The following is a 24,737-nucleotide window of genomic DNA, read 5'->3' as shown; positions in this document are numbered from 1 at the left end:
TACTCCTGCATGCGTGCATCCCTTTCTATGGCAGGAATAATTTCTGCAAATTTACTTTTGTACCGGGGATCTAACAGTGTGGCAACCCAGTAGTCAGGATTATTTCTAATTCTCACAATTCGAGGGTCATGTTGCAGGTAGTGCAGCAAGAAGGCACTCATGTGTGTTGCGCATCCAGGAGCACCAAGTCCCTGTTATGTTGGTGGCGAGGTAACAATCATGCTTCCTTCCTCTGTCCTCTCCCCCCAACCTCGCACAACAGAAATGTGATCAAGGTCTCCCTCATCTGATGAGTCTTCCATCAGTTCGTCCTCCACTTCTTCCTGGGCTCCTGCACCTTCCACACTAGTTTGGCTGCTACCATGCGCCCTGGTAAAACCATCTCCCCCACCCTCACATGCCTGCCGCCTTGGTGCTGCCGACCTTCTGGACCTTGCAGATGTTAGCCCTTCCGCATACAACTCCTCCTCCTCTACTTCCTCCACCTCCTCTTGTGCCACCACCTGACTCCGAATTCTGTTTAACATGTGCTCCAGCATGTAAATCACCGGAATAGTCATGCTGATAATGGCATCGTCAGCACTAAACATCTTCGTCGCCATTTCAAAACTGTGCAGAATGGTGCATAGGTCCCTGATCTGAGACCACTCCTCCAGCGTGATTTGCCCCACCTCTGAATCTCGTTGGCCCAGGCTATACGTCAGAACGTATTGCACCAGGGCTTGTCGGTGCTGTCACAGTCGCTGCAACATGTGCAGAGTTGAATTCCACCGGGTAGGCACATCGCATTTTAGCCGGTGAAGTGGCAGGCCCAACGACTTCTGTAGAGATGTAAGTTGCTGAGCTGCGGGATGCGAACGGCGGAAGTGAGCACACAGCGACCGTGTCCTCTGCAGAAGGCCATCTAGTCTGGGATAGTGGGCTAAAAATTGCTGGACAACCAGGTTCAACACGTGAGCCATACAAGGCACGTGTGTGACATTGCCCCGGCGAAGGGCCGCACCCAGGTTTGCAGCATTGTCGCACACGGCCTTCCCTGGTTTCAGGTCCAGTGGAGACAACCATTCATGTAATTGGTTCTCCAGAGCTGACCACAACTCCTCAGCTGTGTGACTCACATTTCCCAGACATTTCAATGTAAAAACCGCCTGATGACGTTGAGCCCTACTGCCAGCATAGTAAGGAGGTGTGCAGGATCCCTTCTGCGCAGTTAGAAAGCTTGTGGCATGACCAGACAGGCTTTGGGTGCAGGTGGAAGACCGAGAGGAGGTTGAGGAGGCAGAAGCAGTGGAGGAACTTTGACATAAAGAGGATTGACGCACAACTCGTGGGGACGGCAAGACTTGGACAGCAGCCCCTTGTCCTGCTGTCACCATAGTTACCCAGTGCCCAGTCAGCGACATGTAACGCCCCTGTCCATGCCTACTCGTCCAAGTGTCTGTGGTGAAATGCACCCTGTCACACACAGAGTTTCTCAAAGAAGCGGTGATGTTGTGTGCGACATGCTGGTGGAGCGCAGGCACACCTTTCTTTGAGAAGTAGTGCCGACTGGGCATCTGGTACTGAGGCACTGCGACGGACATAAGGTCTCGAAAATCCTCTGTGTCCACCAGGCGGAAAGGCAGCATTTCTGTAGCCAAGAGCTTGCAGATGGTGAAATTCAACCTCTTAGCTTTCTCATGGCTAGGAGGAAATGGTCTTTTACTTGTCCACATCTGAGGGACCGAGGGCTGGCTATTGTGCTTAGACGGGGTTGATAAGGGTGTCCCCGGCAAACTGCCGGTCTGTGAGGAAGATGCAGGCGGACATGTTAGGTTGCCTTCAACCAAAGGTGGTGCTATCGATGTCGGACAGCGCTCAACACCAGCTGGTGTTACCACCTCCAAAGAAAATGATGACCTGCCAATCACGCTGGCTGTTGCGGGTAAAGAGGTGGCAGGTCTGCGCCCCAAAACAGGTGTGACTGCTGTCCCCCCAGTCACAGAGGATGAAGAGGCCGCGGATGCACAAGATATGGCAGACGGTGGTTGGCCCGGCCGGCTAGGCCGCATTGTAGCACACTGAGCTTCCCACTGCAACTTATGCTTCATGTCCATGTGCCGGTTCATGCATGAAGTACTCAAACTATGTATTTTTTGGCCTCTACTTAGCTTCTGCTGACAAATGTTACAGATAACACGAGTTGGGTCATCTTTATCGATCTGAAAAAATGCCCAGGCTATGCAAGGCTTAGCACCCATGCGACCTGAAGAGCCACCACGACTTGTGGTGAGAGGCAGAGTTGTGTTTGAGGATGCAGTTGTTGACGTGCTTCCAGTACTACGTCTCTGTCCAGGAAGGCGCAACCTGACCTCGTCGTCACTAGCATCTTCCTCCACCTCCTCTGCTGACCTCATCTCTTGGCTGACTGTGGGTTGACAGTAAGTGGGATCTCCGACCTCATCATCATCACCCTGTGCGTTATCACACCCGTCGTCCTCAGAGCCAACCTGTTCCTGCCCTGACAAAAAAACTAAAGTTGTCGCTCCAATCAGGTATTTGAGTCTTATCATCGTCTTCCTCATTGTCTCCACCAACAGGAGTTACAGTTTGGGAATGAGGGTCTACATTATAGTCAGAACCTTCTGCGTCTGGTCCTGGATCCGACTCATAAAGATTCTGGGCATCAGTGCAGATCATTTCCTCGTCTGGATTCACAGAAGCGCTGGAGTCGACCTCTGATTCCCAGGCTATAGTATGAGTAAACAGCTCTGCAGACTCAACCATCTGTTCTACCTCATACTCAGACGGGCAGCTGGAGATTTGGGAGCTGTGAGGAAGCAAGTGCGATTTGGGTGACACCTTTGAGGACTGGAGTATTTGTGATGTTGAAGTTGATGTGGAGGAGAGCCCACTTAAAGGAGCACTTGATATCCGTTGAAGCACCTGCTGTTTTTGTGCCTCATCTGGAATTTGTAGCGATTGGCGTGGCCGTAAGAAAGGGATCTTATCACATTGTCCGCTAAAAGAAGTAGACATTTTAGTTTGGCTGGAAGATGGTCTTTCTTCTGCAGATGTTACTGTTGCTTTAACACCTACCCCACGGACACAACCTTTTTTCCCCTTCCCAACACGCCTATTCCCCTTTCCACCAGCAGCAGGCCTTTTTCCACTCATTTTGGTGGTTAACTAATTCACAACTCTGGAGTTGTTTGCACAAAAAAACAATGGATGGTAACCGAGCAGAGCTGAGTGGCCAAACTGTGGTATTAGGCCAAAACTATTGGCTGGGTTAGATGCAGAAAAAAATTATTTTGAATTTGCAACCTGATGGAGGTCAGTATAGATGGACTAATAGAGAAAGTCCGACACACTACTAGAAGGCCAAATATTTTTTCAGAGGTAGATGCAGAAAAAAATATATTCAGTTTGCAACCTGATGGAGGTCAGTATAGATGGATTAATAGAACAAGACCCACACACAGCTAGAAGCCCAATATTTTTTCAGAGGTAGATGCAGAAAAATCTATATTCAGTTTGCAACCTGATGGAGGTCAGTATAGATGGACTAATAGAACAAGTCCCACACACTGCTAGAAGCCCAAATATTTTTTCAGAGGTACTGTAGATGCAGATAAAAATTAGTTTTAATTTGCAACCTGATGGAGGTCAGTATAGATGGACTAATAGAGAAAGTCCGACACACTACTAGAAGGCCAAATATTTTTTCAGAGGTAGATGCAGAAAAAAATATATTCAGTTTGCAACCTGATGGAGGTCAGTATAGATGGATTAATAGAACAAGACCCACACACAGCTAGAAGCCCAATATTTTTTCAGAGGTAGATGCAGAAAAAAATATATTCAGTTTGCAACCTGATGGAGGTCAGTATAGATGGACTAATAGAACAAGTCCCACACACTGCTAGAAGCCCAAATATTTTTTCAGAGGTACTGTAGATGCAGATAAAAATTAGTTTTAATTTGCAACCTGATGGAGGTCAGTATAGATGGACTAATAGAGAAAGTCCGACACACTACTAGAAGGCCAAATATTTTTTCAGAGGTAGATGCAGAAAAAAATATATTCAGTTTGCAACCTGATGGAGGTCAGTATAGATGGACTAATACAACAAGTCCCGCACACAGCTAGAAGCCCAAATATTTTTTCAGAGGTACTGTAGATGCAGATAAAAATTATTTTTAATTTGCAACCTGATGGAGGTCAGTATAGATGGACTAATAGAGAAAGTCCGACACACTACTAGAAGGCCAAATATTTTTTCAGAGGTAGATGCAGAAAAAAATATATTCAGTTTGCAACCTGATGGAGGTCAGTATAGATGGACTAATACAACAAGTCCCACACACAGCTAGAAGCCCAAATATTTTTTCAGAGGTACTGTAGATGCAGATAAAAATTAGTTTTAATTTGCAACCTGATGGAGGTCAGTATAGATGGACTAATAGAGAAAGTCCGACACACTACTAGAAGGCCAAATATTTTTTCAGAGCTAGATGCAGAAAAAAATTATATTCAGTTTGCAACCTGATGGAGGTCAGTATAGATGGACTAATAGAGAAAGTCCGACACACTACTAGAAGGCCAAATATTTTTTCAGAGGTAGATGCAGAAAAAAATATATTCAGTTTGCAACCTGATGGAGGTCAGTATAGATGGATTAATAGAACAAGACCCACACACAGCTAGAAGCCCAATATTTTTTCAGAGGTAGATGCAGAAAAAACTATATTCAGTTTGCAACCTGATGGAGGTCAGTATAGATGGACTAATAGAACAAGTCCCACACACTGCTAGAAGCCCAAATATTTTTTCAGAGGTACTGTAGATGCAGATAAAAATTAGTTTTAATTTGCAACCTGATGGAGGTCAGTATAGATGGACTAATAGAGAAAGTCCGACACACTACTAGAAGGCCAAATATTTTTTCAGAGGTAGATGCAGAAAAAAATATATTCAGTTTGCAACCTGATGGAGGTCAGTATAGATGGATTAATAGAACAAGACCCACACACAGCTAGAAGCCCAATATTTTTTCAGAGGTAGATGCAGAAAAAACTATATTCAGTTTGCAACCTGATGGAGGTCAGTATAGATGGACTAATAGAACAAGTCCCACACACTGCTAGAAGCCCAAATATTTTTTCAGAGGTACTGTAGATGCAGATAAAAATTAGTTTTAATTTGCAACCTGATGGAGGTCAGTATAGATGGACTAATAGAGAAAGTCCGACACACTACTAGAAGGCCAAATATTTTTTCAGAGGTAGATGCAGAAAAAAATATATTCAGTTTGCAACCTGATGGAGGTCAGTATAGATGGACTAATACAACAAGTCCCACACACAGCTAGAAGCCCAAATATTTTTTCAGAGGTACTGTAGATGCAGAGAAAAATTAGTTTTAATTTGCAACCTGATGGAGGTCAGTATAGATGGACTAATAGAGAAAGTCCGACACACTACTAGAAGGCCAAATATTTTTTCAGAGCTAGATGCAGAAAAAAATTATATTCAGTTTGCAACCTGATGGAGGTCAGTATAGATGGACTAATAGAGAAAGTCCGACACACTACTAGAAGGCCAAATATTTTTTCAGAGGTAGATGCAGAAAAAAATATATTCAGTTTGCAACCTGATGGAGGTCAGTATAGATGGATTAATAGAACAAGACCCACACACAGCTAGAAGCCCAATATTTTTTCAGAGGTAGATGCAGAAAAAACTATATTCAGTTTGCAACCTGATGGAGGTCAGTATAGATGGACTAATAGAACAAGTCCCACACACTGCTAGAAGCCCAAATATTTTTTCAGAGGTACTGTAGATGCAGATAAAAATTTGTTTTAATTTGCAACCTGATGGAGGTCAGTATAGATGGACTAATAGAGAAAGTCCGACACACTACTAGAAGGCCAAATATTTTTTCAGAGGTAGATGCAGAAAAAAATATATTCAGTTTGCAACCTGATGGAGGTCAGTATAGATGGACTAATACAACAAGTCCCACACACAGCTAGAAGCCCAAATATTTTTTCAGAGGTACTGTAGATGCAGAGAAAAATTAGTTTTAATTTGCAACCTGATGGAGGTTAGTATAGATGGACTAATAGAGAAAGTCCGACACACTACTAGAAGGCCAAATATTTTTTCAGAGCTAGATGCAGAAAAAAATTATATTCAGTTTGCAACCTGATGGAGGTCAGTATAGATGGACTAATACAGAAAGTCCGACACACTACTAGAAGGCCAAATATTTTTTCAGAGGTAGATGCAGAAAAAAATATATTCAGTTTGCAACCTGATGGAGGTCAGTATAGATGGATTAATAGAACAAGACCCACACACAGCTAGAAGCCCAATATTTTTTCAGAGGTAGATGCAGAAAAAACTATATTCAGTTTGCAACCTGATGGAGGTCAGTATAGATGGACTAATAGAACAAGTCCCACACACTGCTAGAAGCCCAAATATTTTTTCAGAGGTACTGTAGATGCAGATAAAAATTTGTTTTAATTTGCAACCTGATGGAGGTCAGTATAGATGGACTAATAGAGAAAGTCCGACACACTACTAGAAGGCCAAATATTTTTTCAGAGGTAGATGCAGAAAAAAATATATTCAGTTTGCAACCTGATGGAGGTCAGTATAGATGGATTAATAGAACAAGACCCACACACAGCTAGAAGCCCAATATTTTTTCAGAGGTAGATGCAGAAAAAACTATATTCAGTTTGCAACCTGATGGAGGTCAGTATAGATGGACTAATAGAACAAGTCCCACACACTGCTAGAAGCCCAAATATTTTTTCAGAGGTACTGTAGATGCAGATAAAAATTAGTTTTAATTTGCAACCTGATGGAGGTCAGTATAGATGGACTAATAGAGAAAGTCCGACACACTACTAGATGGCCAAATATTTTTTCAGAGGTAGATGCAGAAAAAAATATATTCAGTTTGCAACCTGATGGAGGTCAGTATAGATGGATTAATAGAACAAGACCCACACACAGCTAGAAGCCCAATATTTTTTCAGAGGTAGATGCAGAAAAAAATATATTCAGTTTGCAACCTGATGGAGGTCAGTATAGATGGACTAATAGAACAAGTCCCACACACTGCTAGAAGCCCAAATATTTTTTCAGAGGTACTGTAGATGCAGTTAAATATTAGTTTTAATTTGCAACCTGATGGAGGTCAGTATAGATGGACTAATAGAATGATGCTATGCCCAAAAGATTTTACTTCACTAGGTGCAGTAAAAAAATTGGTATTCTATACACAGGTGGTATATCTTGCAACACAGATAGGCTACTCCACTGACTAACACACTCTGCAATAGGCCAAAAAGGATTAGCTTTGCTAGATTCAGCCAAATGCTGTGAAAAAAACTTGCACAGCACTGGCACAGACCTGCCTGGCAAAAACTGATAGGAACTCATGTAACCTAGTCCTGAAAAGGACTGCAATTACAATTAGTCTTTACTCCCACAACCGATCTATTTAAGAACACAGACCTCCCTGATAAAAGTCGTAGGAAATGCTGTAACCTAGTCCTTAAAAGGACTGCAATCACAACTATTCCCTACTCCCAAGCTATCTGTAGATTTGTGCGAAAATTGGCTTGAAATTAACAAGGTATAGCGCACACAGCAACAGCGGTGCCGTCTAACACGCAGCTGCAGCAGTGAGAAAATGGTGGCGACGGGGAAAATGGCTTGGTCTTATAGGGCAAGGACATGTGACATACACTGCCAATGACACATGCCCTTGCTTGTGTGAAAAAAAGCACTTCGCTCCGTGTGTGCGCTGCTGATAGGCTAACAGATTGCACCTCCCCACTGTAAATGCGGGAAAGAGAAAAAAAAATGGAGATCTTCATTGTTCCTGCAGAGATCCATCCCCTGCCCCTCCCCCCACCCCGCTGTACACTCAAACTGCGTATTAACATTAATTTTCATCATTACTGAGAAAAAATCCAGTTATGATTTTGGTGCACGAACAGTTATCGAACATAACCTCGAACAGCCGAATTTTTCTCAAATTGTTCGTGTTCGCCGAACGGCTCGAACACCGCCCAAAACAGCTCGAATTTGAGATTGGCGAACAGTTCGAGTAGAACAACGCTCATCTCTATTAGGGAGACTTACAGAGTGAGGGATAGTGTGAGAGATAAAAGGGAGTGAGGAGAGTGTGGGGGGCTTAGTGTGAAAAAATGGCAGCATGGAGGACTCAGTATGGAGAAGGTGCTGCAAGAGGGGCTCAGTTAAGAGAAGGGGCAGCATGTATGGAGAAATAGAGGATGGATAGGCAGTATGGAGCAGAGGCAGCATAGGGCTTTGTACGGAGAAGGGGCAGCATTAGGGGCTTAGTATGGAGAAGCATGGGGAACTCAGTATGGAGATAGGGTGGCGTGAGTTGCCCAGTATAGCGAGAGAGCAGTATGGAGGATTAACTATGGTAACCTGGCAGTATTGGGATTCAGCATGCATAGTGGGGTAGCATGGGGGGCTCGGTAATGATAAGGGGCAGCAAGGTGGACTTCGTGTGGAGAAGGGGAAGCATATGATGCTCAGTATATAGAATGGGTAACATGGGGGGCTCAGTAAGGAGAATGGGCAGACTTCTTAAAAGGTGCTTTGTATAGGGGCAGCATGGCGGCACAATGCAAAAAGGGGGCTCTGTATGGGGAGGGAGTAACATGGGGGTGACAGTATGAAGAGTTTAATGTAAGGTAGGGCAGTGTGAGGAGATAGTGTGAAAAGAGGACAGCATAACAGGTACAGTGTGAAAAGGGGGCAGCATGGGGTGGGGACAGTAAGGAGATCATAGCTCATAAGTGAGGAATGTGTGATGGGTATAATTCATAATGGAGGACATTGTGGCTGTTTTAGTTTATAAGTGGGCGATATAGTGGTCATAGTTCACAAGGGCATTCATAGTTTAAATATTGTAGTCATAGTTTATCAGGGGGATGGTGTGGTAGTCAGAGAGTATAAGTACAGAATATTTTATGGGAGAAGATAATGTAGAGGCCAAGTACGATAAGAGGGACATTGTGGGGGCCATTTTTTGTGTAGGGAGTACTGTTGTGACATTCACTTTTCACAGGCAAGCCATGAGGTGAGGAAGTCAAGGAGTCCGAGGTCAAATGCCAGGAGGGCACATCATAGACAAAATGATAATACAAATGGAAGTCAAAGGCAAAGTCTAGGTTCAGGAAACCAAGGTCAGAGTGCGTCAAGGTAACAGGGGTGATACAAACGGGTAGTCAAAAAGGCAAATCCAAAGTTCGGTAACAAAGATTAAAATATCAGAATACAGAGTGCCGAGCAACACACCACTGAGCTAAAAGCTACAACTGGCAATGTATGATAATTAGAGATGAGCGTTGTTCTACTCGAACTGTTCGCCAATCTCAAATTCGAGCTGTTTTGGGCGGTGTTCGAGCCGTTCGGCGAACACGAACAATTTGAGAAAAATTCGGCTGTTCGAGGTTATGTTCGATAACTGTTCGTGCACCAAAATCATAACTGGATTTTTTCTCAGTAATGATGAAAATTAATGATAATACGCAGTTTGAGTGTACAGCGGGGTGGGGGGAGGGGCAGGGGATGGAGCTCTGCAGGAACAATGAAGATCTCCATTTTTTTTTCTCTTTCCCGCATTTGCAGTGGGGAGGTGCAATCTGTCAGCCTATCAGCAGCGCACACACGGAGCGAAGTGCTTTTTTTCACACAAGCAAGGGCATGTGTCATTGGCAGTGTATGTCACATGTCCTTGCCCTATAAGACCAAGCCATTTTCCCCGTCGCCACCATTTTCTCACTGCTGCAGCTGCGTGTTAGACGGCACCGCTGTTGCTGTGTGCGCTATACCTTGTTAATTTCAAGCTAATTTTCGCACAAATCTACAGATAGCTTGGGAGTAGGGAATAGTTGTGATTGCAGTCCTTTTAAGGACTAGGTTACAGCATTTCCTACGACTTTTATCAGGCAGGTCTGTGCTCTTAAATAGATAGATTGTGGGAGTAAAGACTAATTGTAATTGGAGTCCTTTCAGGACTAGGTTACATCAGTTCCTATCAGTTTTTGCCAGGCAGGTCTGTGCCAGTGCTGTGCAAGTTTCTTTCACAGCATTTGGCTGAATCTAGCAAAGCTAACCCTTTTTGGCCTATTGCAGAGTGTGTTAGTCAGTGGAGTAGCCTATCTGTGTTGCAAGATATACCACCTGTGTATAGAATACCAATTTTTTTACTGCACCTAGTGAAGTAAAATCTTTTGGGCATAGCATCATTCTATTAGTCCATCTATACTGACCTCCATCAGGTTGCAAATTAAAACTAATATTTATCTGCATCTACAGTACCTCTGAAAAAATATTTGGGCTTCTACCTGTGTGTGGGACTTGTTGTATTAGTCCATCTATACTGACCTCCATCAGGTTGCAAACTGAATATATTTTTTTCTGCATCTACCTCTGAAAAAATATTGGGCTTCTAGCTGTGTGTGGGACTTGTTGTATTAGTCCATCTATACTGACCTCCATCAGGTTGCAAACTGAATATATTTTTTTCTGCATCTACCTCTGAAAAAATATTGGGCTTCTAGCTGTGTGTGGGTCTTGTTCTATTAATCCATCTATACTGACCTCCATCAGGTTGCAAACTGAATATATTTTTTTCTGCATCTACCTCTGAAAAAATATTGGGCTTCTAGCTGTGTGTGGGACTTGTTCTATTAATCCATCTATACAGACCTCCATCAGGTTGCAAACTGAATAAATTTTTTTCTGCATCTACCTCTGAAAAAATATTGGGCTTCTAGCTGTGTGTGGGACTTGTTCTATTAATCCATCTATACAGACCTCCATCAGGTTGCAAACTGAATATATTTTTTTCTGCATCTACCTCTGAAAAAATATTGGGCTTCTAGCTGTGTGTGGGACTTGTTGTATTAGTCCATCTATACTGACCTCCATCAGGTTGCAAACTGAATATATTTTTTTCTGCATCTACCTCTGAAAAAATATTGGGCTTCTAGCTGTGTGTGGGACTTGTTCTATTAATCCATCTATACAGACCTCCATCAGGTTGCAAACTGAATATATTTTTTTCTGCATCTACCTCTGAAAAAATATTGGGCTTCTAGCTGTGTGTGGGACTTGTTGTATTAGTCCATCTATACTGACCTCCATCAGGTTGCAAACTGAATATATTTTTTTCTGCATCTACCTCTGAAAAAATATTGGGCTTCTAGCTGTGTGTGGGACTTGTTCTATTAATTCATCTATACAGACCTCCATCAGGTTGCAAACTGAATATATTTTTTTCTGCATCTACCTCTGAAAAAAATATTGGGCTTCTAGCTGTGTGTGGGACTTGTTCTATTAATCCATCTATACAGACCTCCATCAGGTTGCAAACTGAATATATTTTTTTCTGCATCTACCTCTGAAAAAATATTGGGCTTCTAGCTGTGTGTGGGACTTGTTGTATTAGTCCATCTATACTGACCTCCATCAGGTTGCAAACTGAATATATTTTTTTCTGCATCTACCTCTGAAAAAATATTGGGCTTCTAGCTGTGTGTGGGACTTGTTCTATTAATCCATCTATACAGACCTCCATCAGGTTGCAAACTGAATATATTTTTTTCTGCATCTACCTCTGAAAAAATATTGGGCTTCTAGCTGTGTGTGGGACTTGTTGTATTAGTCCATCTATACTGACCTCCATCAGGTTGCAAACTGAATATATTTTTTTCTGCATCTACCTCTGAAAAAATATTGGGCTTCTAGCTGTGTGTGGGACTTGTTCTATTAATCCATCTATACAGACCTCCATCAGGTTGCAAACTGAATATATTTTTTTCTGCATCTACCTCTGAAAAAATATTGGGCTTCTAGCTGTGTGTGGGACTTGTTCTATTAATCCATCTATACAGACCTCCATCAGGTTGCAAACTGAATATATTTTTTTCTGCATCTACCTCTGAAAAAAATATTGGGCTTCTAGCTGTGTGTGGGACTTGTTCTATTAATCCATCTATACAGACCTCCATCAGGTTGCAAACTGAATATATTTTTTTCTGCATCTATCTCTGAAAAAATATTGGGCTTCTAGCTGTGTGTGGGACTTGTTGTATTAGTCCATCTATACTGACCTCCATCAGGTTGCAAACTGAATATATTTTTTTCTGCATCTACCTCTGAAAAAATATTGGGCTTCTAGCTGTGTGTGGGACTTGTTCTATTAATCCATCTATACAGACCTCCATCAGGTTGCAAACTGAATATATTTTTTTCTGCATCTACCTCTGAAAAAATATTGGGCTTCTAGCTGTGTGTGGGACTTGTTCTATTAATCCATCTATACAGACCTCCATCAGGTTGCAAACTGAATATATTTTTTTCTGCATCTACCTCTGAAAAAATATTGGGCTTCTAGCTGTGTGTGGGACTTGTTGTATTAGTCCATCTATACTGACCTCCATCAGGTTGCAAACTGAATATATTTTTTTCTGCATCTACCTCTGAAAAAATATTGGGCTTCTAGCTGTGTGTGGGACTTGTTCTATTAATCCATCTATACAGACCTCCTTCAGGTTGCAAACTGAATATATTTTTTTCTGCATCTACCTCTGAAAAAATATTGGGCTTCTAGCTGTGTGTGGGACTTGTTCTATTAATCCATCTATACAGACCTCCATCAGGTTGCAAACTGAATATATTTTTTTCTGCATCTACCTCTGAAAAAATATTGGGCTTCTAGCTGTGTGTGGGACTTGTTGTATTAGTCCATCTATACTGACCTCCATCAGGTTGCAAACTGAATATATTTTTTTCTGCATCTACCTCTGAAAAAATATTGGGCTTCTAGCTGTGTGTGGGACTTGTTCTATTAATCCATCTCTACAGACCTCCATCAGGTTGCAAACTGAATATATTTTTGTCTGCATCTAGCTCTAAAAAAATATTTGGCCTTCTATCTGTGTGTGGGACTTGTTCTATTAGTCCATCTCTACTGACCTACATCAGGTTGCAAACTGAATATAATTTTTTTCTGCATCTACCTCTGAAAAAATATTTGGGCTTCTAGCTGTGTGTGGGACTTGTTCTATTAGTCCATCTATACTGACCTCCATAAGGTTGCAAACTGAATATAATTTTTTTCTGCATCTACCTCTGAAAAAATATTTGGCCTTCTAGCTGTGTGTGGGACTTGTTCTATTAGTCCATCTATACTGACCTCCATCAGGTTGCAAATTGAATATAATTTTTTTCTTCATCTAGCTCTGAAAAAATGTTTGGCCTTCTAGCAGTGTGTGGGACTTGTTCTATTAGTCCATCTATACTGACCTCCATCAGGTTGCAAATTCAAAATATTTTTTTGTCTGCATCTACCTCTGAAAAAATATTTGGCCTTCTAGCAGTGTGTGGGACTTGTTCTATTAGTCCATCTATACTGACCTCCATCAGGTTGCAAACTGAATATAATTTTTTTCTGCATCTACCTCTGAAAAAATATTTGGGCTTCTAGCTGTGTGTGGGACTTGTTCTATTAGTCCATCTATACTGACCTCCATAAGGTTGCAAACTGAATATAATTTTTTTCTGCATCTACCTCTGAAAAATATTTGGCCTTCTAGCTGTGTGTGGGACTTGTTCTATTAGTCCATCTATACTGACCTCCATAAGGTTGCAAACTGAATATAATTTTTTTCTGCATCTAGCACTGAAAAAATATTTGGCCTTCTAGCAGTGTGTGGGACTTGTTCTATTAGTCATCTATACTGACCTCCATCAGGTTGCAAATTCAAAATAATTTTTTGTCTGCATCTACCTCTGAAAAAATATTTGGCCTTCTAGCAGTGTGTGGGACTTGTTCTATTAGTCCATCTATACTGACCTCCATCAGGTTGCAAACTGAATATAATTTTTTTCTGCATCTAACTCTGAAAAAATATTTGGCCTTCTAGCAGTGTGTGGGTCTCATTGTATTAGGCCATCTATACCAAGCTCCACCAGCTTTTCAATTAATAATAATTTTTCGCTGCATCTAGCCCTGAAAATAATTTTTCTTCCCAATAGTGGTAGCAATAGAAATATGGGGCGCGCTCCTGGCTTACAAAAATATACGCTTCATAACAAAAAACACCAGCTTAGCGCACTGCATTAATAAGATGGTATCATTATCTCTCCCAGTGCTAGGCCTACTACCCAGGCTAGCATTCCTGTGCCTAAAACACAATGTATGGGTCCGCGCTAGCCACTATGCTGAGGGGTCTAAAGCTGCTGCTAACGCTTTATAACAATTCAATTGGCAGATTTTCACAGAGCTCTTCCACAATGCCCACCCATCGGGACAACAGTTGCCCACCTTCCCTATGGGATCTAGTGGCGAATAGTTGATGCCATTAATCAGAGCGTCAGTTGCCCCGTCGACGTGGCAAGCATACGGTAAGGCATGGGAAGAGTGGACACGACTAGTAGCAGGCAGACGGGTTGACCAATGTGAACAAGCCAGATCACAAGTCACCATAGAATTTCTCCACCAGCTAATGATGAGGGGCATATCAGGGGCGTCAGCGCAGCGGTGTCTGACCGGAGTAGCATTTCACTTCCAACTACTGAATTGGGGAGATGTGACAAAGATTCATCATCAGACAATCCATAAAAGGGTGGAAAAGGGGTCAGCCAAGTCAGGAGTGTAGACGTCCCGTCCCGTGTCACTAAAACTGATTTCTCACATCATATCCCTAACACCATTAACATGACACTCACAATTTGAAGCAACACTACTGTCTACTGCATTTGTGATCGCCTTCTTCGGGGCGCTATGCATAAGCGAATTAGTCCCTCAATCCAAAATTAGCACCAGTGGAGGCTTATTACACCAGGACGTAGTCATAGGCAATAATGCAATACGTCTACGCATACACAAATCGAAAATGGTTCCAGCGGGCAGGGGCACTTGGGTACTTCTACAACCCACAAACGGTACACTGAGTCGGGTAACAATAGTAAAACCATATCTAACCATCAGATCACAAAGTAATTTGTTCCTATCACACATTGATGGGACGCCATTATCAAGATACCAGTTCCAAGCTATATTTAATAAATGCATAACATCGGCAGGGAACCACCCCAAAGATTACGGGACACACTCATTCCGCATAGGCGCGGCCACAGAAGCAGCAAGAGCAGGACTGTCAGAAACGGAAGTTCAGAGGATAGAGAGATGGTGATCCACGTGTTTGGCAAGATACATAAGACCGGACTTGTTATCCTAACGTGGTTTGTTTCTTTTACAGGTGACGCTAAGCCAACAGTGTGGGTGATAGGCCACTCATATATATATTGGGCAGATTAAAGGGCGAAAGTCCGCCCAGGCGGGAGGAAATTAGAGTTTCATAACACATATTTCAACTGGAGAGGTATTAGAGGCCTGCTATGGCCACAGGTACTAATGGAGGTAATCAAGGTAGGGAGAGAGGCAAGATGTCTGGTCATCTTAGTTATACAGGCCGGGGGAAACAACCTAGGTCATCACAAGAGCGCATAACTAATGGCAATAATGAAACTAGACACTGAGCGCTTCAGAGAATTTTTCACAAAACTAGCTATAGTATGGTCAGAGATTGTGCCGATAGCGGTATGGCAAGGTGCGCGAGACATCACGGCCATCGAACGGACAAGGCGGGTAATAAATATTCGGATGGCAAAATTTAGAAGAGACAGAGGCGGTGTAGTGGTACGACACCGACAACTGGAAGGAGATAAAGCAGGCCTCATACGGCCCGACGGTGTTCACTTAATGGATATTGGACTGGACATATTCCTGTCAGGACTCCAGGACGGAGTGGAACAAGCGTTAAGAGTGATGGGTGGGGGTCAGAGTCCTGCATACGAGTACGCAGGATCCTCCGTGGCCTAGAAATAGAAAGGACATGTTGGAGAGTTACACTTGTTGGCCAAGTTGCCGGAGTGGAGACCCAGGGCATGCTGCAACAAGCTGAATTATTTTAGAAATAAAATGTCTTTCTAATGGAATGAGTATAAAGAGTTAATAAAGCTGTGACCGATCCTCACCCATTCAGTTGTAAGAGTTACATTATTGTATTATCAAGGAAAGGGGGGCGGTAGGGGGGCTGAGCGTCTGGGTTTGGTTGGGGGTCCCCACAGTCTGCCTAGGCTAGATGCATTTAAAAATTCTTATTAGATACACAGGCGGTGCAGCTTGCTTCGCAGCTGGGCTACTACGCCCAAAGTATTGCCTAGGCTAGATGCAGTTAAAAATTCTACGCTGACTAGCAGACACTGAAGATTTGGAGCAGACCTCTGAGTAAACAGCTCTTCAGACTCAATCATCTGTGTTACCCCAAGCCATAGTGTATGTAGTTTCTTACAGTTAAAAGGGGGGGGGGAGCGACCCAACCCACCTGGAATTGACGATGCCAACGTCACGTAAGACACAGCAAGGGGACTCCAAAAAGAGTTTCCATTTTTTCCCAAAATTGTGGCACAGACACCACTTAACCCTAGAACGCATACCTGGGGCCTCGCAGTCCCGCCCTGTTAATTGTTTTCTATTTTCTGCAAGATTACTTTAGTTAGAATTTTGAAACTCTAGGTATTCTTCATGTATATAGTTGTTTGTCATTTGAGTTTGAGTTATTCAATGTTATTTGCACACGGGCCTAAAAGGCCCCAGGTATATGAAAGTGTAGATTTTTATGGTCATGAGTTCTAGGGTTAAGTGGCATCAATTGCCCCACAGTTGCTTAAAACGGTTGGTGAGGTGATATTACCAAATCCTCAAGCTTTTAGCCTCCCAAGGATAACACAGGATTAGAAAAGTCCTTGCGAATCCATGATTTGTTCATCTTTATGAACGTGAGTCTGTCTACATTCTCAGTGGACAGCCGCGTGCGCTTATCTGTCAGCACACCATCAGCAGCGCTGAACACACGTTCAGAGAGAACACTGGCTGCAGGGCATGACAAGATCTCCAAGGCGTGAGTGGCGAGCTCCGGCCATTTTTCCAGATTGGAATACCAAAATGAGCAAGGGTCCAGTGACACAGTCATGGCTTCGATGTTCACTTGGAGATACTCCTGCACCATCCTCTCTAGGCATTGACTATGTGTCAGACTTCTTGTCTCCTGTGGCCTTGCAAAGGATGGTCTAAAAAAGTGGTGAAACGATTTCACAAAATTGCTGTTACCAGCAGATACTGTGTTACTGTTACGGTTTGAGTGATGAAGACTCGACAGTCCCGCGGTTGGCAAGTTAGAACTGTGAGATTCACTTCGTGCACCACTGGTGTTTTGTGGAAAAGCACATGTAAGATTCTGCAGCAGCGTCTGCAGATACTCCTGCATGCGTCAATCCCTTTTTATGGCAGCAATTATTTCGGCAAATTTACTTTTGTACCGGGGATCTAAGAGTGTGGCAACCCAGTAGTCGAGATTACTTCGAATTCTGCAATCTGAGGGTCATGTTGCAGGTAGTGCAGCAAGAAGGCACTCATGTGTCTTGCGCATCCAGGAGGACCAAGTCCTTGTTGTGTTGGTAGCGAGGTAAGAATCATGCTTCTTTCCTCTGCCCTCTCCCCCCAACCTCGCACAACAGAAATGTGATCAAGTCTCCCTCATTTGATGAGTCTTCCATGCCCATCGCCAGTTCATCCTCCACTTCTTCCTCGGCTCCTGCACCTTCCTCAACAGTTTGGCTGCTACCATGCGCCCTGTTTAATCCCTCTCCCCCACCCTCCCATGCCTGCCTCCTTGGTGCTGCCAACCGTCTGGACCTTGGAGATGTTATCCCTTCCGCATACGACTCCTCCTCTACTTCCTCCACCACCTCTTGTCCGACCACCTGACTCTGAATTCTGTTTAATGTGTGCTCCAGCATGTAAATCACCGGAATAGTTATGCTGATAATGGCATCGTCGTCAGCACTAAACATCTTCGTCGCCATTTCAAAACTGTGCAGAAAGGTGTGTGGCGCCCGTGAGGGTGCAGTCACCACAGAGTTACTGCATCTCACCCAGAGGTGTGGTATCTCACCCTCAGGTAAGGAAGGCGTATGGCTCGGGACCCTAACACCTGCATCCAACACATACCCGCAGTGGGGTTAGGGTGAGATTGCTCCTAAGGGAGAGCACAGTCCCAGGTCCCTAGCTGGTGGGAGGATCCTATGTAGTGGGTGCTTAGGGGAGCAGCTTAGGGGAGCACATGACAGGGAGAGTATAAATAGGAAGCCATCTTAGAAAGAGCAAGCCAGTCAGAGGAGGAAAAGTGACAGGAGCAGAGGCTCGGCATGAGCTCTGCTCCGGAGGCGGGCCTAGCCTGGGAGGCCCAGGACTGAAGGAGAGAAGAGAGGAGTGGGAGCAGGAAGGCTCCAGGAACCAAAGGGACCCTAGGGCTACGGGCCGTGCAGAAGGCCACCTGTACTCCCGCTGCTACCAGGAGGTAGAGGGGTCAGGCCAGATAAGGGGAACCGGTCCCTCAACTAGAGGAGAAACAGCAAGGCTCAACTAGAAACCGGAGGCTGCAGCATTTCATGTACTGCAGGCAAAAGTCCACACCAGTCTCACTAAGAAGGTAGCCACATAGGACCCAGGGGACGGAACACAAGTCGCCCGCCAAGGCCCGAGGATACCGGATAGAAGTGTCACTGGGTGTGAGGTGCAGGGAGAAGGCCAGAGAAAGGACACACAGAAGGGGGTCCTGCTAAGTACTCCGGAGCTATCTGGGGGTGGACTGAGCCCCTCACTGAGTACGCACAGCACGACGGGTGAGATAGCTCTGGTACCTGTAATCTGGACTGCAACAACTGTGAGTAAAGATCTTGGGACTGCATCACACGGACTCTGTGTTCATTACTGACTCCCTGCACTACAACCACCATCATCCACCCACACTGCCCTGAAGCTACACTCTTCCTGTGGTGAGTAATAATACCATTGCAGCAAAACCACCAGCTTCAGAGGACTGTTCCGCAGCGGCGGCCCCTTTGGCCGCACTCCACAGGTGGCGTAGTCGGACATTATAAAATCCATATATACAAATTACCGTTGGATTGACCGCCCTGGGTCACGGACCGGGTCACCGCCACAGTGACTACAACCCCCAGCGTCTACCGGCCCGGCTCCGGGTACCCCACGGCCCAGGGGGCGCGTCAACTTCATAGGTCCCTGATCTGAGACCACTCCTGCTGTGTGATTTGCCCCACCTCTGGATCTCGTTGGCCCAGGCTATACGTCAGAAACTATTGCACCAGGGCTTGTCGGTGCTGCCACAGTCGCTGCAACATGTGCAGAGTTGAATTCCACCGTGTCGGCACATCGCATTTCAGCCGGTGAACTGGCAGGCCCAACGACTTCTGTAGAGATGTAAGTCGTTGAGCTGCGGGATGCGAACGGCGGAAGTGAGCACACAGCGACCGTGCCCTCTGCAGAAGGCCATCTAGTCCGGGATAGTGGGCTAAAAATTTATGGACAACCAGGTTCAACACGTGAGCCATACAAGGCACGTGTGTAACATTGCCCCGGCGAAGGGCCGCACCCAGGTTTGCAGCATTGTCGCACACGGCCTTCCCCGGTTGCAGGTCCAGTGGAGACAACCATTCATGAAACTGGGTCTCCAGAGCTGACCACAAGTCCTCAGCTGTGTGACTCACATTTCCCAGACATTTCAAAGTAAACACTGATGCCGTTGAGCCCTGCTGCCAGCATAGTACGGAGGTGCGCAGTTAGAAAGCAGGTGGCATTACCAGACAGGCTATGGGTGCAGGTGGAGGACCGAGAGGAGGTTGAGGAGGCAGAAGCAGTGGAGGAACTTCTAGATAAAGAGGATTGACGTACAACTCGCGGGGATGGCAAGACTTGGACAGCAGCCCCTTGTCCTTCTGTCACCATAGTTACCCAGTGCCCTGTCAGCGACATGTAACGCCCCTGTCCATGCCTACTCGTCCAAGTGTCTGTGGTGAAATGCACCCTGTCACACACAGAGTTTCTCAAAGAAGCGGTGATGTTGTGTGCGACATGCTGGTGGAGCGCAGGCACACCTTTCTTTGAGAAGTAGTGCCGACTGGGCATCTGGTACTGGGGCACTGCGACGGACATAAGGTCTCAAAAATCCACTGTGTCCTCCAGGCGGAAAGGCAGCATTTCAGTAGACAACAGCTTGCAGATGGTGAAATTCAACCTCTTAGCTTTCTCATGGCTAGGAGGAAATGGTCTTTTACTTGTCCACATCTGAGGGACCGAGGGCTGGCTGTTGTGCTTTGACGGGGTTGAGTAGGGTGTCCCTGGCAAACTGCCGGTCTGTGAGGAAGATGCAGGCGGACATGTTAGGTTGCCTTGATCCAAAGGTGGTGCTCTCGATGTCAGAGAGCTCTCAACACCAGCAGGTGTTTCCACTTCCCAATGAACTGACGACCTGCCAATCACACTGGCTGTTGCAGGTAAAGAGGTGGCAGGTCTGCGTCCAAAAACATGTGTGACTGCTGTCCCCCCAGTCACAGAGGATGAAGAGGCCGCGGATGCACAAGATGGGGCAGACGGTGGTTGGCCCAGCCTGCTAGGCCGCATTGTAGCACAGTGAGCTTCCCACTGCAACTTATGCTTCATATCCATGTGACGGTACATGCATGAAGTACTCAAACTATGGATTTTTTGGCCTCTACTTAGCTTTTGGTGACAAATATTACAGATAACACGAGTTGGGTCATCCTTATCGATCTGAATAAATGCCCAGGCTATGCAAGGCTTAGAGCCCATGCGACCTGAAGAGCCACTACGACTTGTGGTCAGAGGCGGAGTTGTGGTTGAGGATGCAGTTGTTGACGTGCTTCCAGTACTCCGTCTCTGTCCAGGAAGGCGCAACCTAACCTCGTCGTCAATAGCATCTGTGACGCCCCGCTGCGCTTGGTATCACAGATCCTAGAAGAGTGTATTGATGGAATCCTCCACAAGAGGCCCCCATAAACATTCACACATCTCCACCTTCCACCTCAGACCAGCAGATGGAGCCCGTTAGGGATATAAATAGGGAAGGTGGAGCTAGGCAGTTCAGTTCCTCTGAAGAGTTCCTGCAGTAGAGAAGCCTAAGAGAGGTCAGTCTGCAGTGGAGCTCAGTCTAGTCTAGAGAATTCAGTTAATAGTTCAGCAGTGGAGCACGAGGCTCCTGCTAGCTAGATTCAGGGAGCCCAGATAGAGCTTAAGGTGTGCCGGCATCATAAGATCGGTGAAGCGCGGTAAGCTGCCGTTAGTGTGCATAGCCTATTGAGGGCCCGAGTAGGCCGAAGGCGAGTGGCGAGTTAGTACATAAGGGGCAGAGGAGCTTAACCAGCTCACCCCGAAGCATTTACCGGACACCGGATCCGAGCTTACCGGGATCTCTATGACCCAGTAAGGCATAACCGGAATCCCTGGAGAACTACAAGTCCCAGGATCGCTAAGGTGCTGATACGTAACAGAGCCAGGAGACGCTTAGGCCCCGCATACTGGGAGCGTGAACTTCAAGAGAAGGCCCTACCACAAGGTCAGCCAGCGCAGGACAGAGACAAAGTTAGGCCTAGCTCCAGGCAGGTCAGAAACTTACTGCGCAGAGGCAAGAAACAGGAGGCCCTACACCCGCTCATTGGGGAGGATCCTGATATGCACCCTTCACCCTACAGTGCTCCAGGATGTGCCTGAATTTCCTCCAGTAAAAGGTACTGAAGTGACTACCGTGTCCGTTTCCGTTCTTGCTCTGACCCAGCTGGGTCTCGCCTGTCCTGCATTCCCCCTGCATACGCTGCCCTGAGACCTAGCTCCACCTGTGGGGAGCTATACCATCGAGCTGCCTTATCACGGGCCTCAGTGGACTGCTGCAGCGCTGGTGCTTCTCACCAGATACCACAGGTGGTGTCACAAACTCTTATAAAATTAACAATTATCCACCCTTTTAAAGAGTGACCCCAGGGACGGGCCAGGGAGCCGACCACCGCGACATCCCAAAGGCCAGGCAAAGGCCCGGGTGACCTCATCGACTGGCTGACTGTGGGTTGACAGTAAGTGGGATCTCCAACCTTGTCATCATCACCCTGTGTGTTATCACACCCGTCGTCCTCAAAGCCAACCTCTTCCTGCCCTGACCGAAAAGTCAAGTTGTCGCTCCAATCAGGTATTTGAGTCTCATCATCGTCTTCATCATTGTCTCCACCAACAGGAGTTACAGTTTGGGAATGAGGGTCTACATTATGCTCAGAACCTTCTTCATCTGGTCCTGGATCCGACTTATAAAGATTCTGGGCATCAGTGCAGATCATTTCCTCATCTGGATTAACAGAAGCTCTGGAGCAGACCTCCGTTTCCCAGGCTATAGTATGAGTAAACAGCTGTGCAGACTCAACCATCTGTGTTACCCCATACTCAGACGGGCAGCTGGAGACTTGGGAGCTGTGAGGAAGCAAGTGCGATTGGGGTGACACCTCTGAGGACTGGAGTATTTGTGATGTTGAAGTTGAGGTGGAGGAGAGCCCACTTGAAGGAGCACTTGATATCCGCTGAAGCACCTGCTGTTTTTGTGCCTCATCTGGAATTTGTAGCGATGGGCGTGTCCGTAACAAAGGGATCGTATCACATTGTCCACGAAAAGAAGTCGACATGTTAGTTTGGCTGGAAGATGGTCTTTCTTCTGCAGATGTTACTCCCCCCCCACCGCGGGGGGCTCGACCCACCAGCGGACAGGCACCAGTATTAGGAGAGGTGGGCTGGCCGTCAGGGTCCACCGCAGCTCTGGCACAAACCCGGCGACACGGAGGTGGCACGGGCAGGAACGGACTGGCCGTGTCGGCTTCTCACTTTTTGGATTTTAGAAGGGCATGACATGCCTATATCTTTGTCTCCCCCTCCTTTTACTCCTCCACCTCTTTTATTTTCGCATGACTATATGTACTTGTCACTTTTCCATGTGTTAGTTATGTCTTCTGAGCAGTTTGTCAGCTTTTGGACACCTTTGAAGGTGTTTTCTATGTGTTTCTATGTGTTTTTGTTTGCCTGCCATTGGTTTTAACGGTGTTCGAAGGTGTTCGACGAACAGTTCGACGAACAGTTCGGCGAACACACGGGTGTTCGACGAACCGAACCGAACTCGAACACTACGGGGGTGGCTCAACACTAATGATAATAGCCAGCCAGCTAAAAAGCCAGGTAATCATCCAGAATGGGTGACACCTGTAAGACCCTGCAGGCCCGATCAGAATAGGCACCTGGGCTGTTTATCACAATACCAGCAGCCCAGCATGCCCCTGCCTCAGATTGTACGATTGGGGTGTCACTCATAATACTGACAGCTCACCACACCCCTATCCTATGGAGTGGCTGAGCTGTCACTCACAGCGTGGTGGAATTGTGACAACTGTGAGGAGTAACTATTTATCCAGTGGCATAGAATTATGCTTATTTAGGGCACAGCATGGTTATGTTTAAGGGCACTGACTCTGGATGTACTATAGAAGACCAGAAAAGAGTGAAATCTGCAGAGATGAGATCTGACTATGAAAAGTCATATTGGCATCAGGACCGGATAAAGAAGAAAGGGATGAGAACATTTCTAAGCAGAGCAAGACATCACCTTTAAGTTACCTGGATCTAATGGTGCATTTACACTGGAGAATCTCAGCCTTTAAGTGACCACTGACTGGCTATATGAGGTCAATTAGCAGTTGTTAAATAGCCTGTTTAAATAGGTCAACCACAGTTTCATGTGCACTGAACGATTGTTAACATGTTCATTCTGTGCACATAGAATAACATTGTTGTCAGCAGCACAAGTTTACATAGGATGATGTACTGCCAAGAACAATGATAATTCTGAGAAGATTGGTGGGGAGCCCAGTCCTGAGACCCCCACCAATTAATCATAAGACTTCTTAGAATTGCACATCTCAGGAGACAGGAGAGCACAGGACTCTCAGGTCGCTGGCATGCATTAATCTGCTCAGAATTAAAGGGTGTAAAACATACTTTTTTCCCTGATGTATCTTTTCTGATGCTTTTGGTGGTGTTTTTTTAATTAATACATAGTATAATGATGCCTTCTAAATCACCAGACAAATTAACTGGTTACTTCCTTTAGCCGCTTCATGGCTTTCACAGCCTAAAGCGGTTAAAAGAAATGATAAAATACAGAACATATGCACAGCAAGTTAGTTTGACCTCGATGTGCATATGTTTATTCAATTTTATTTTTTTAGCACTTTTTCAGGCGGGTTCCAAGTGGAATCTGGCAGAAAGAGATGTGTGCACATTTTCTTAAACTGACTTACCAGTAAAGGCCACTTAAAGTGCCTAGGGCAGCATGAACACCAAATACGGCCCTGCACAAATGCAAAGTTGGATTCTATTTTTAACCATTTTATAGACAACAGACAACATTTTAAATAGTGGTACAAGATTCGAATTAACCCCTCTAGCGGTGAGCCCGCACTGAACCAAGCACATGTCAGCTGATTATTACAGCTGACATGTGCCTGCAACAGCCGCGGGTGGAATCACGATCCACCCGCGGCTGTTAACATGTTAAATGCTGCTGTCAGTCTCTGACAGCGGCATCTAACTCGCGCTTCCGGGAAGCGCATCCTAAGCCCCGCTCATCGGTGACCCCGTCACGTGATCGTGGGTCACCGATGGGTGGGCATGACAACCCAGGGTCTGCAGCAGACGCCTGTGGTTGTCATGA

Source organism: Phyllobates terribilis, unplaced genomic scaffold (genome assembly GCF_046119375.1).
Source record: "Phyllobates terribilis strain yellow unplaced genomic scaffold, ASM4611937v1 Scaffold_7__3_contigs__length_470593459, whole genome shotgun sequence".
Taxonomy (NCBI): Eukaryota; Metazoa; Chordata; class Amphibia; order Anura; family Dendrobatidae; genus Phyllobates; species Phyllobates terribilis.
This window is presented reverse-complemented; position numbering follows the sequence as displayed.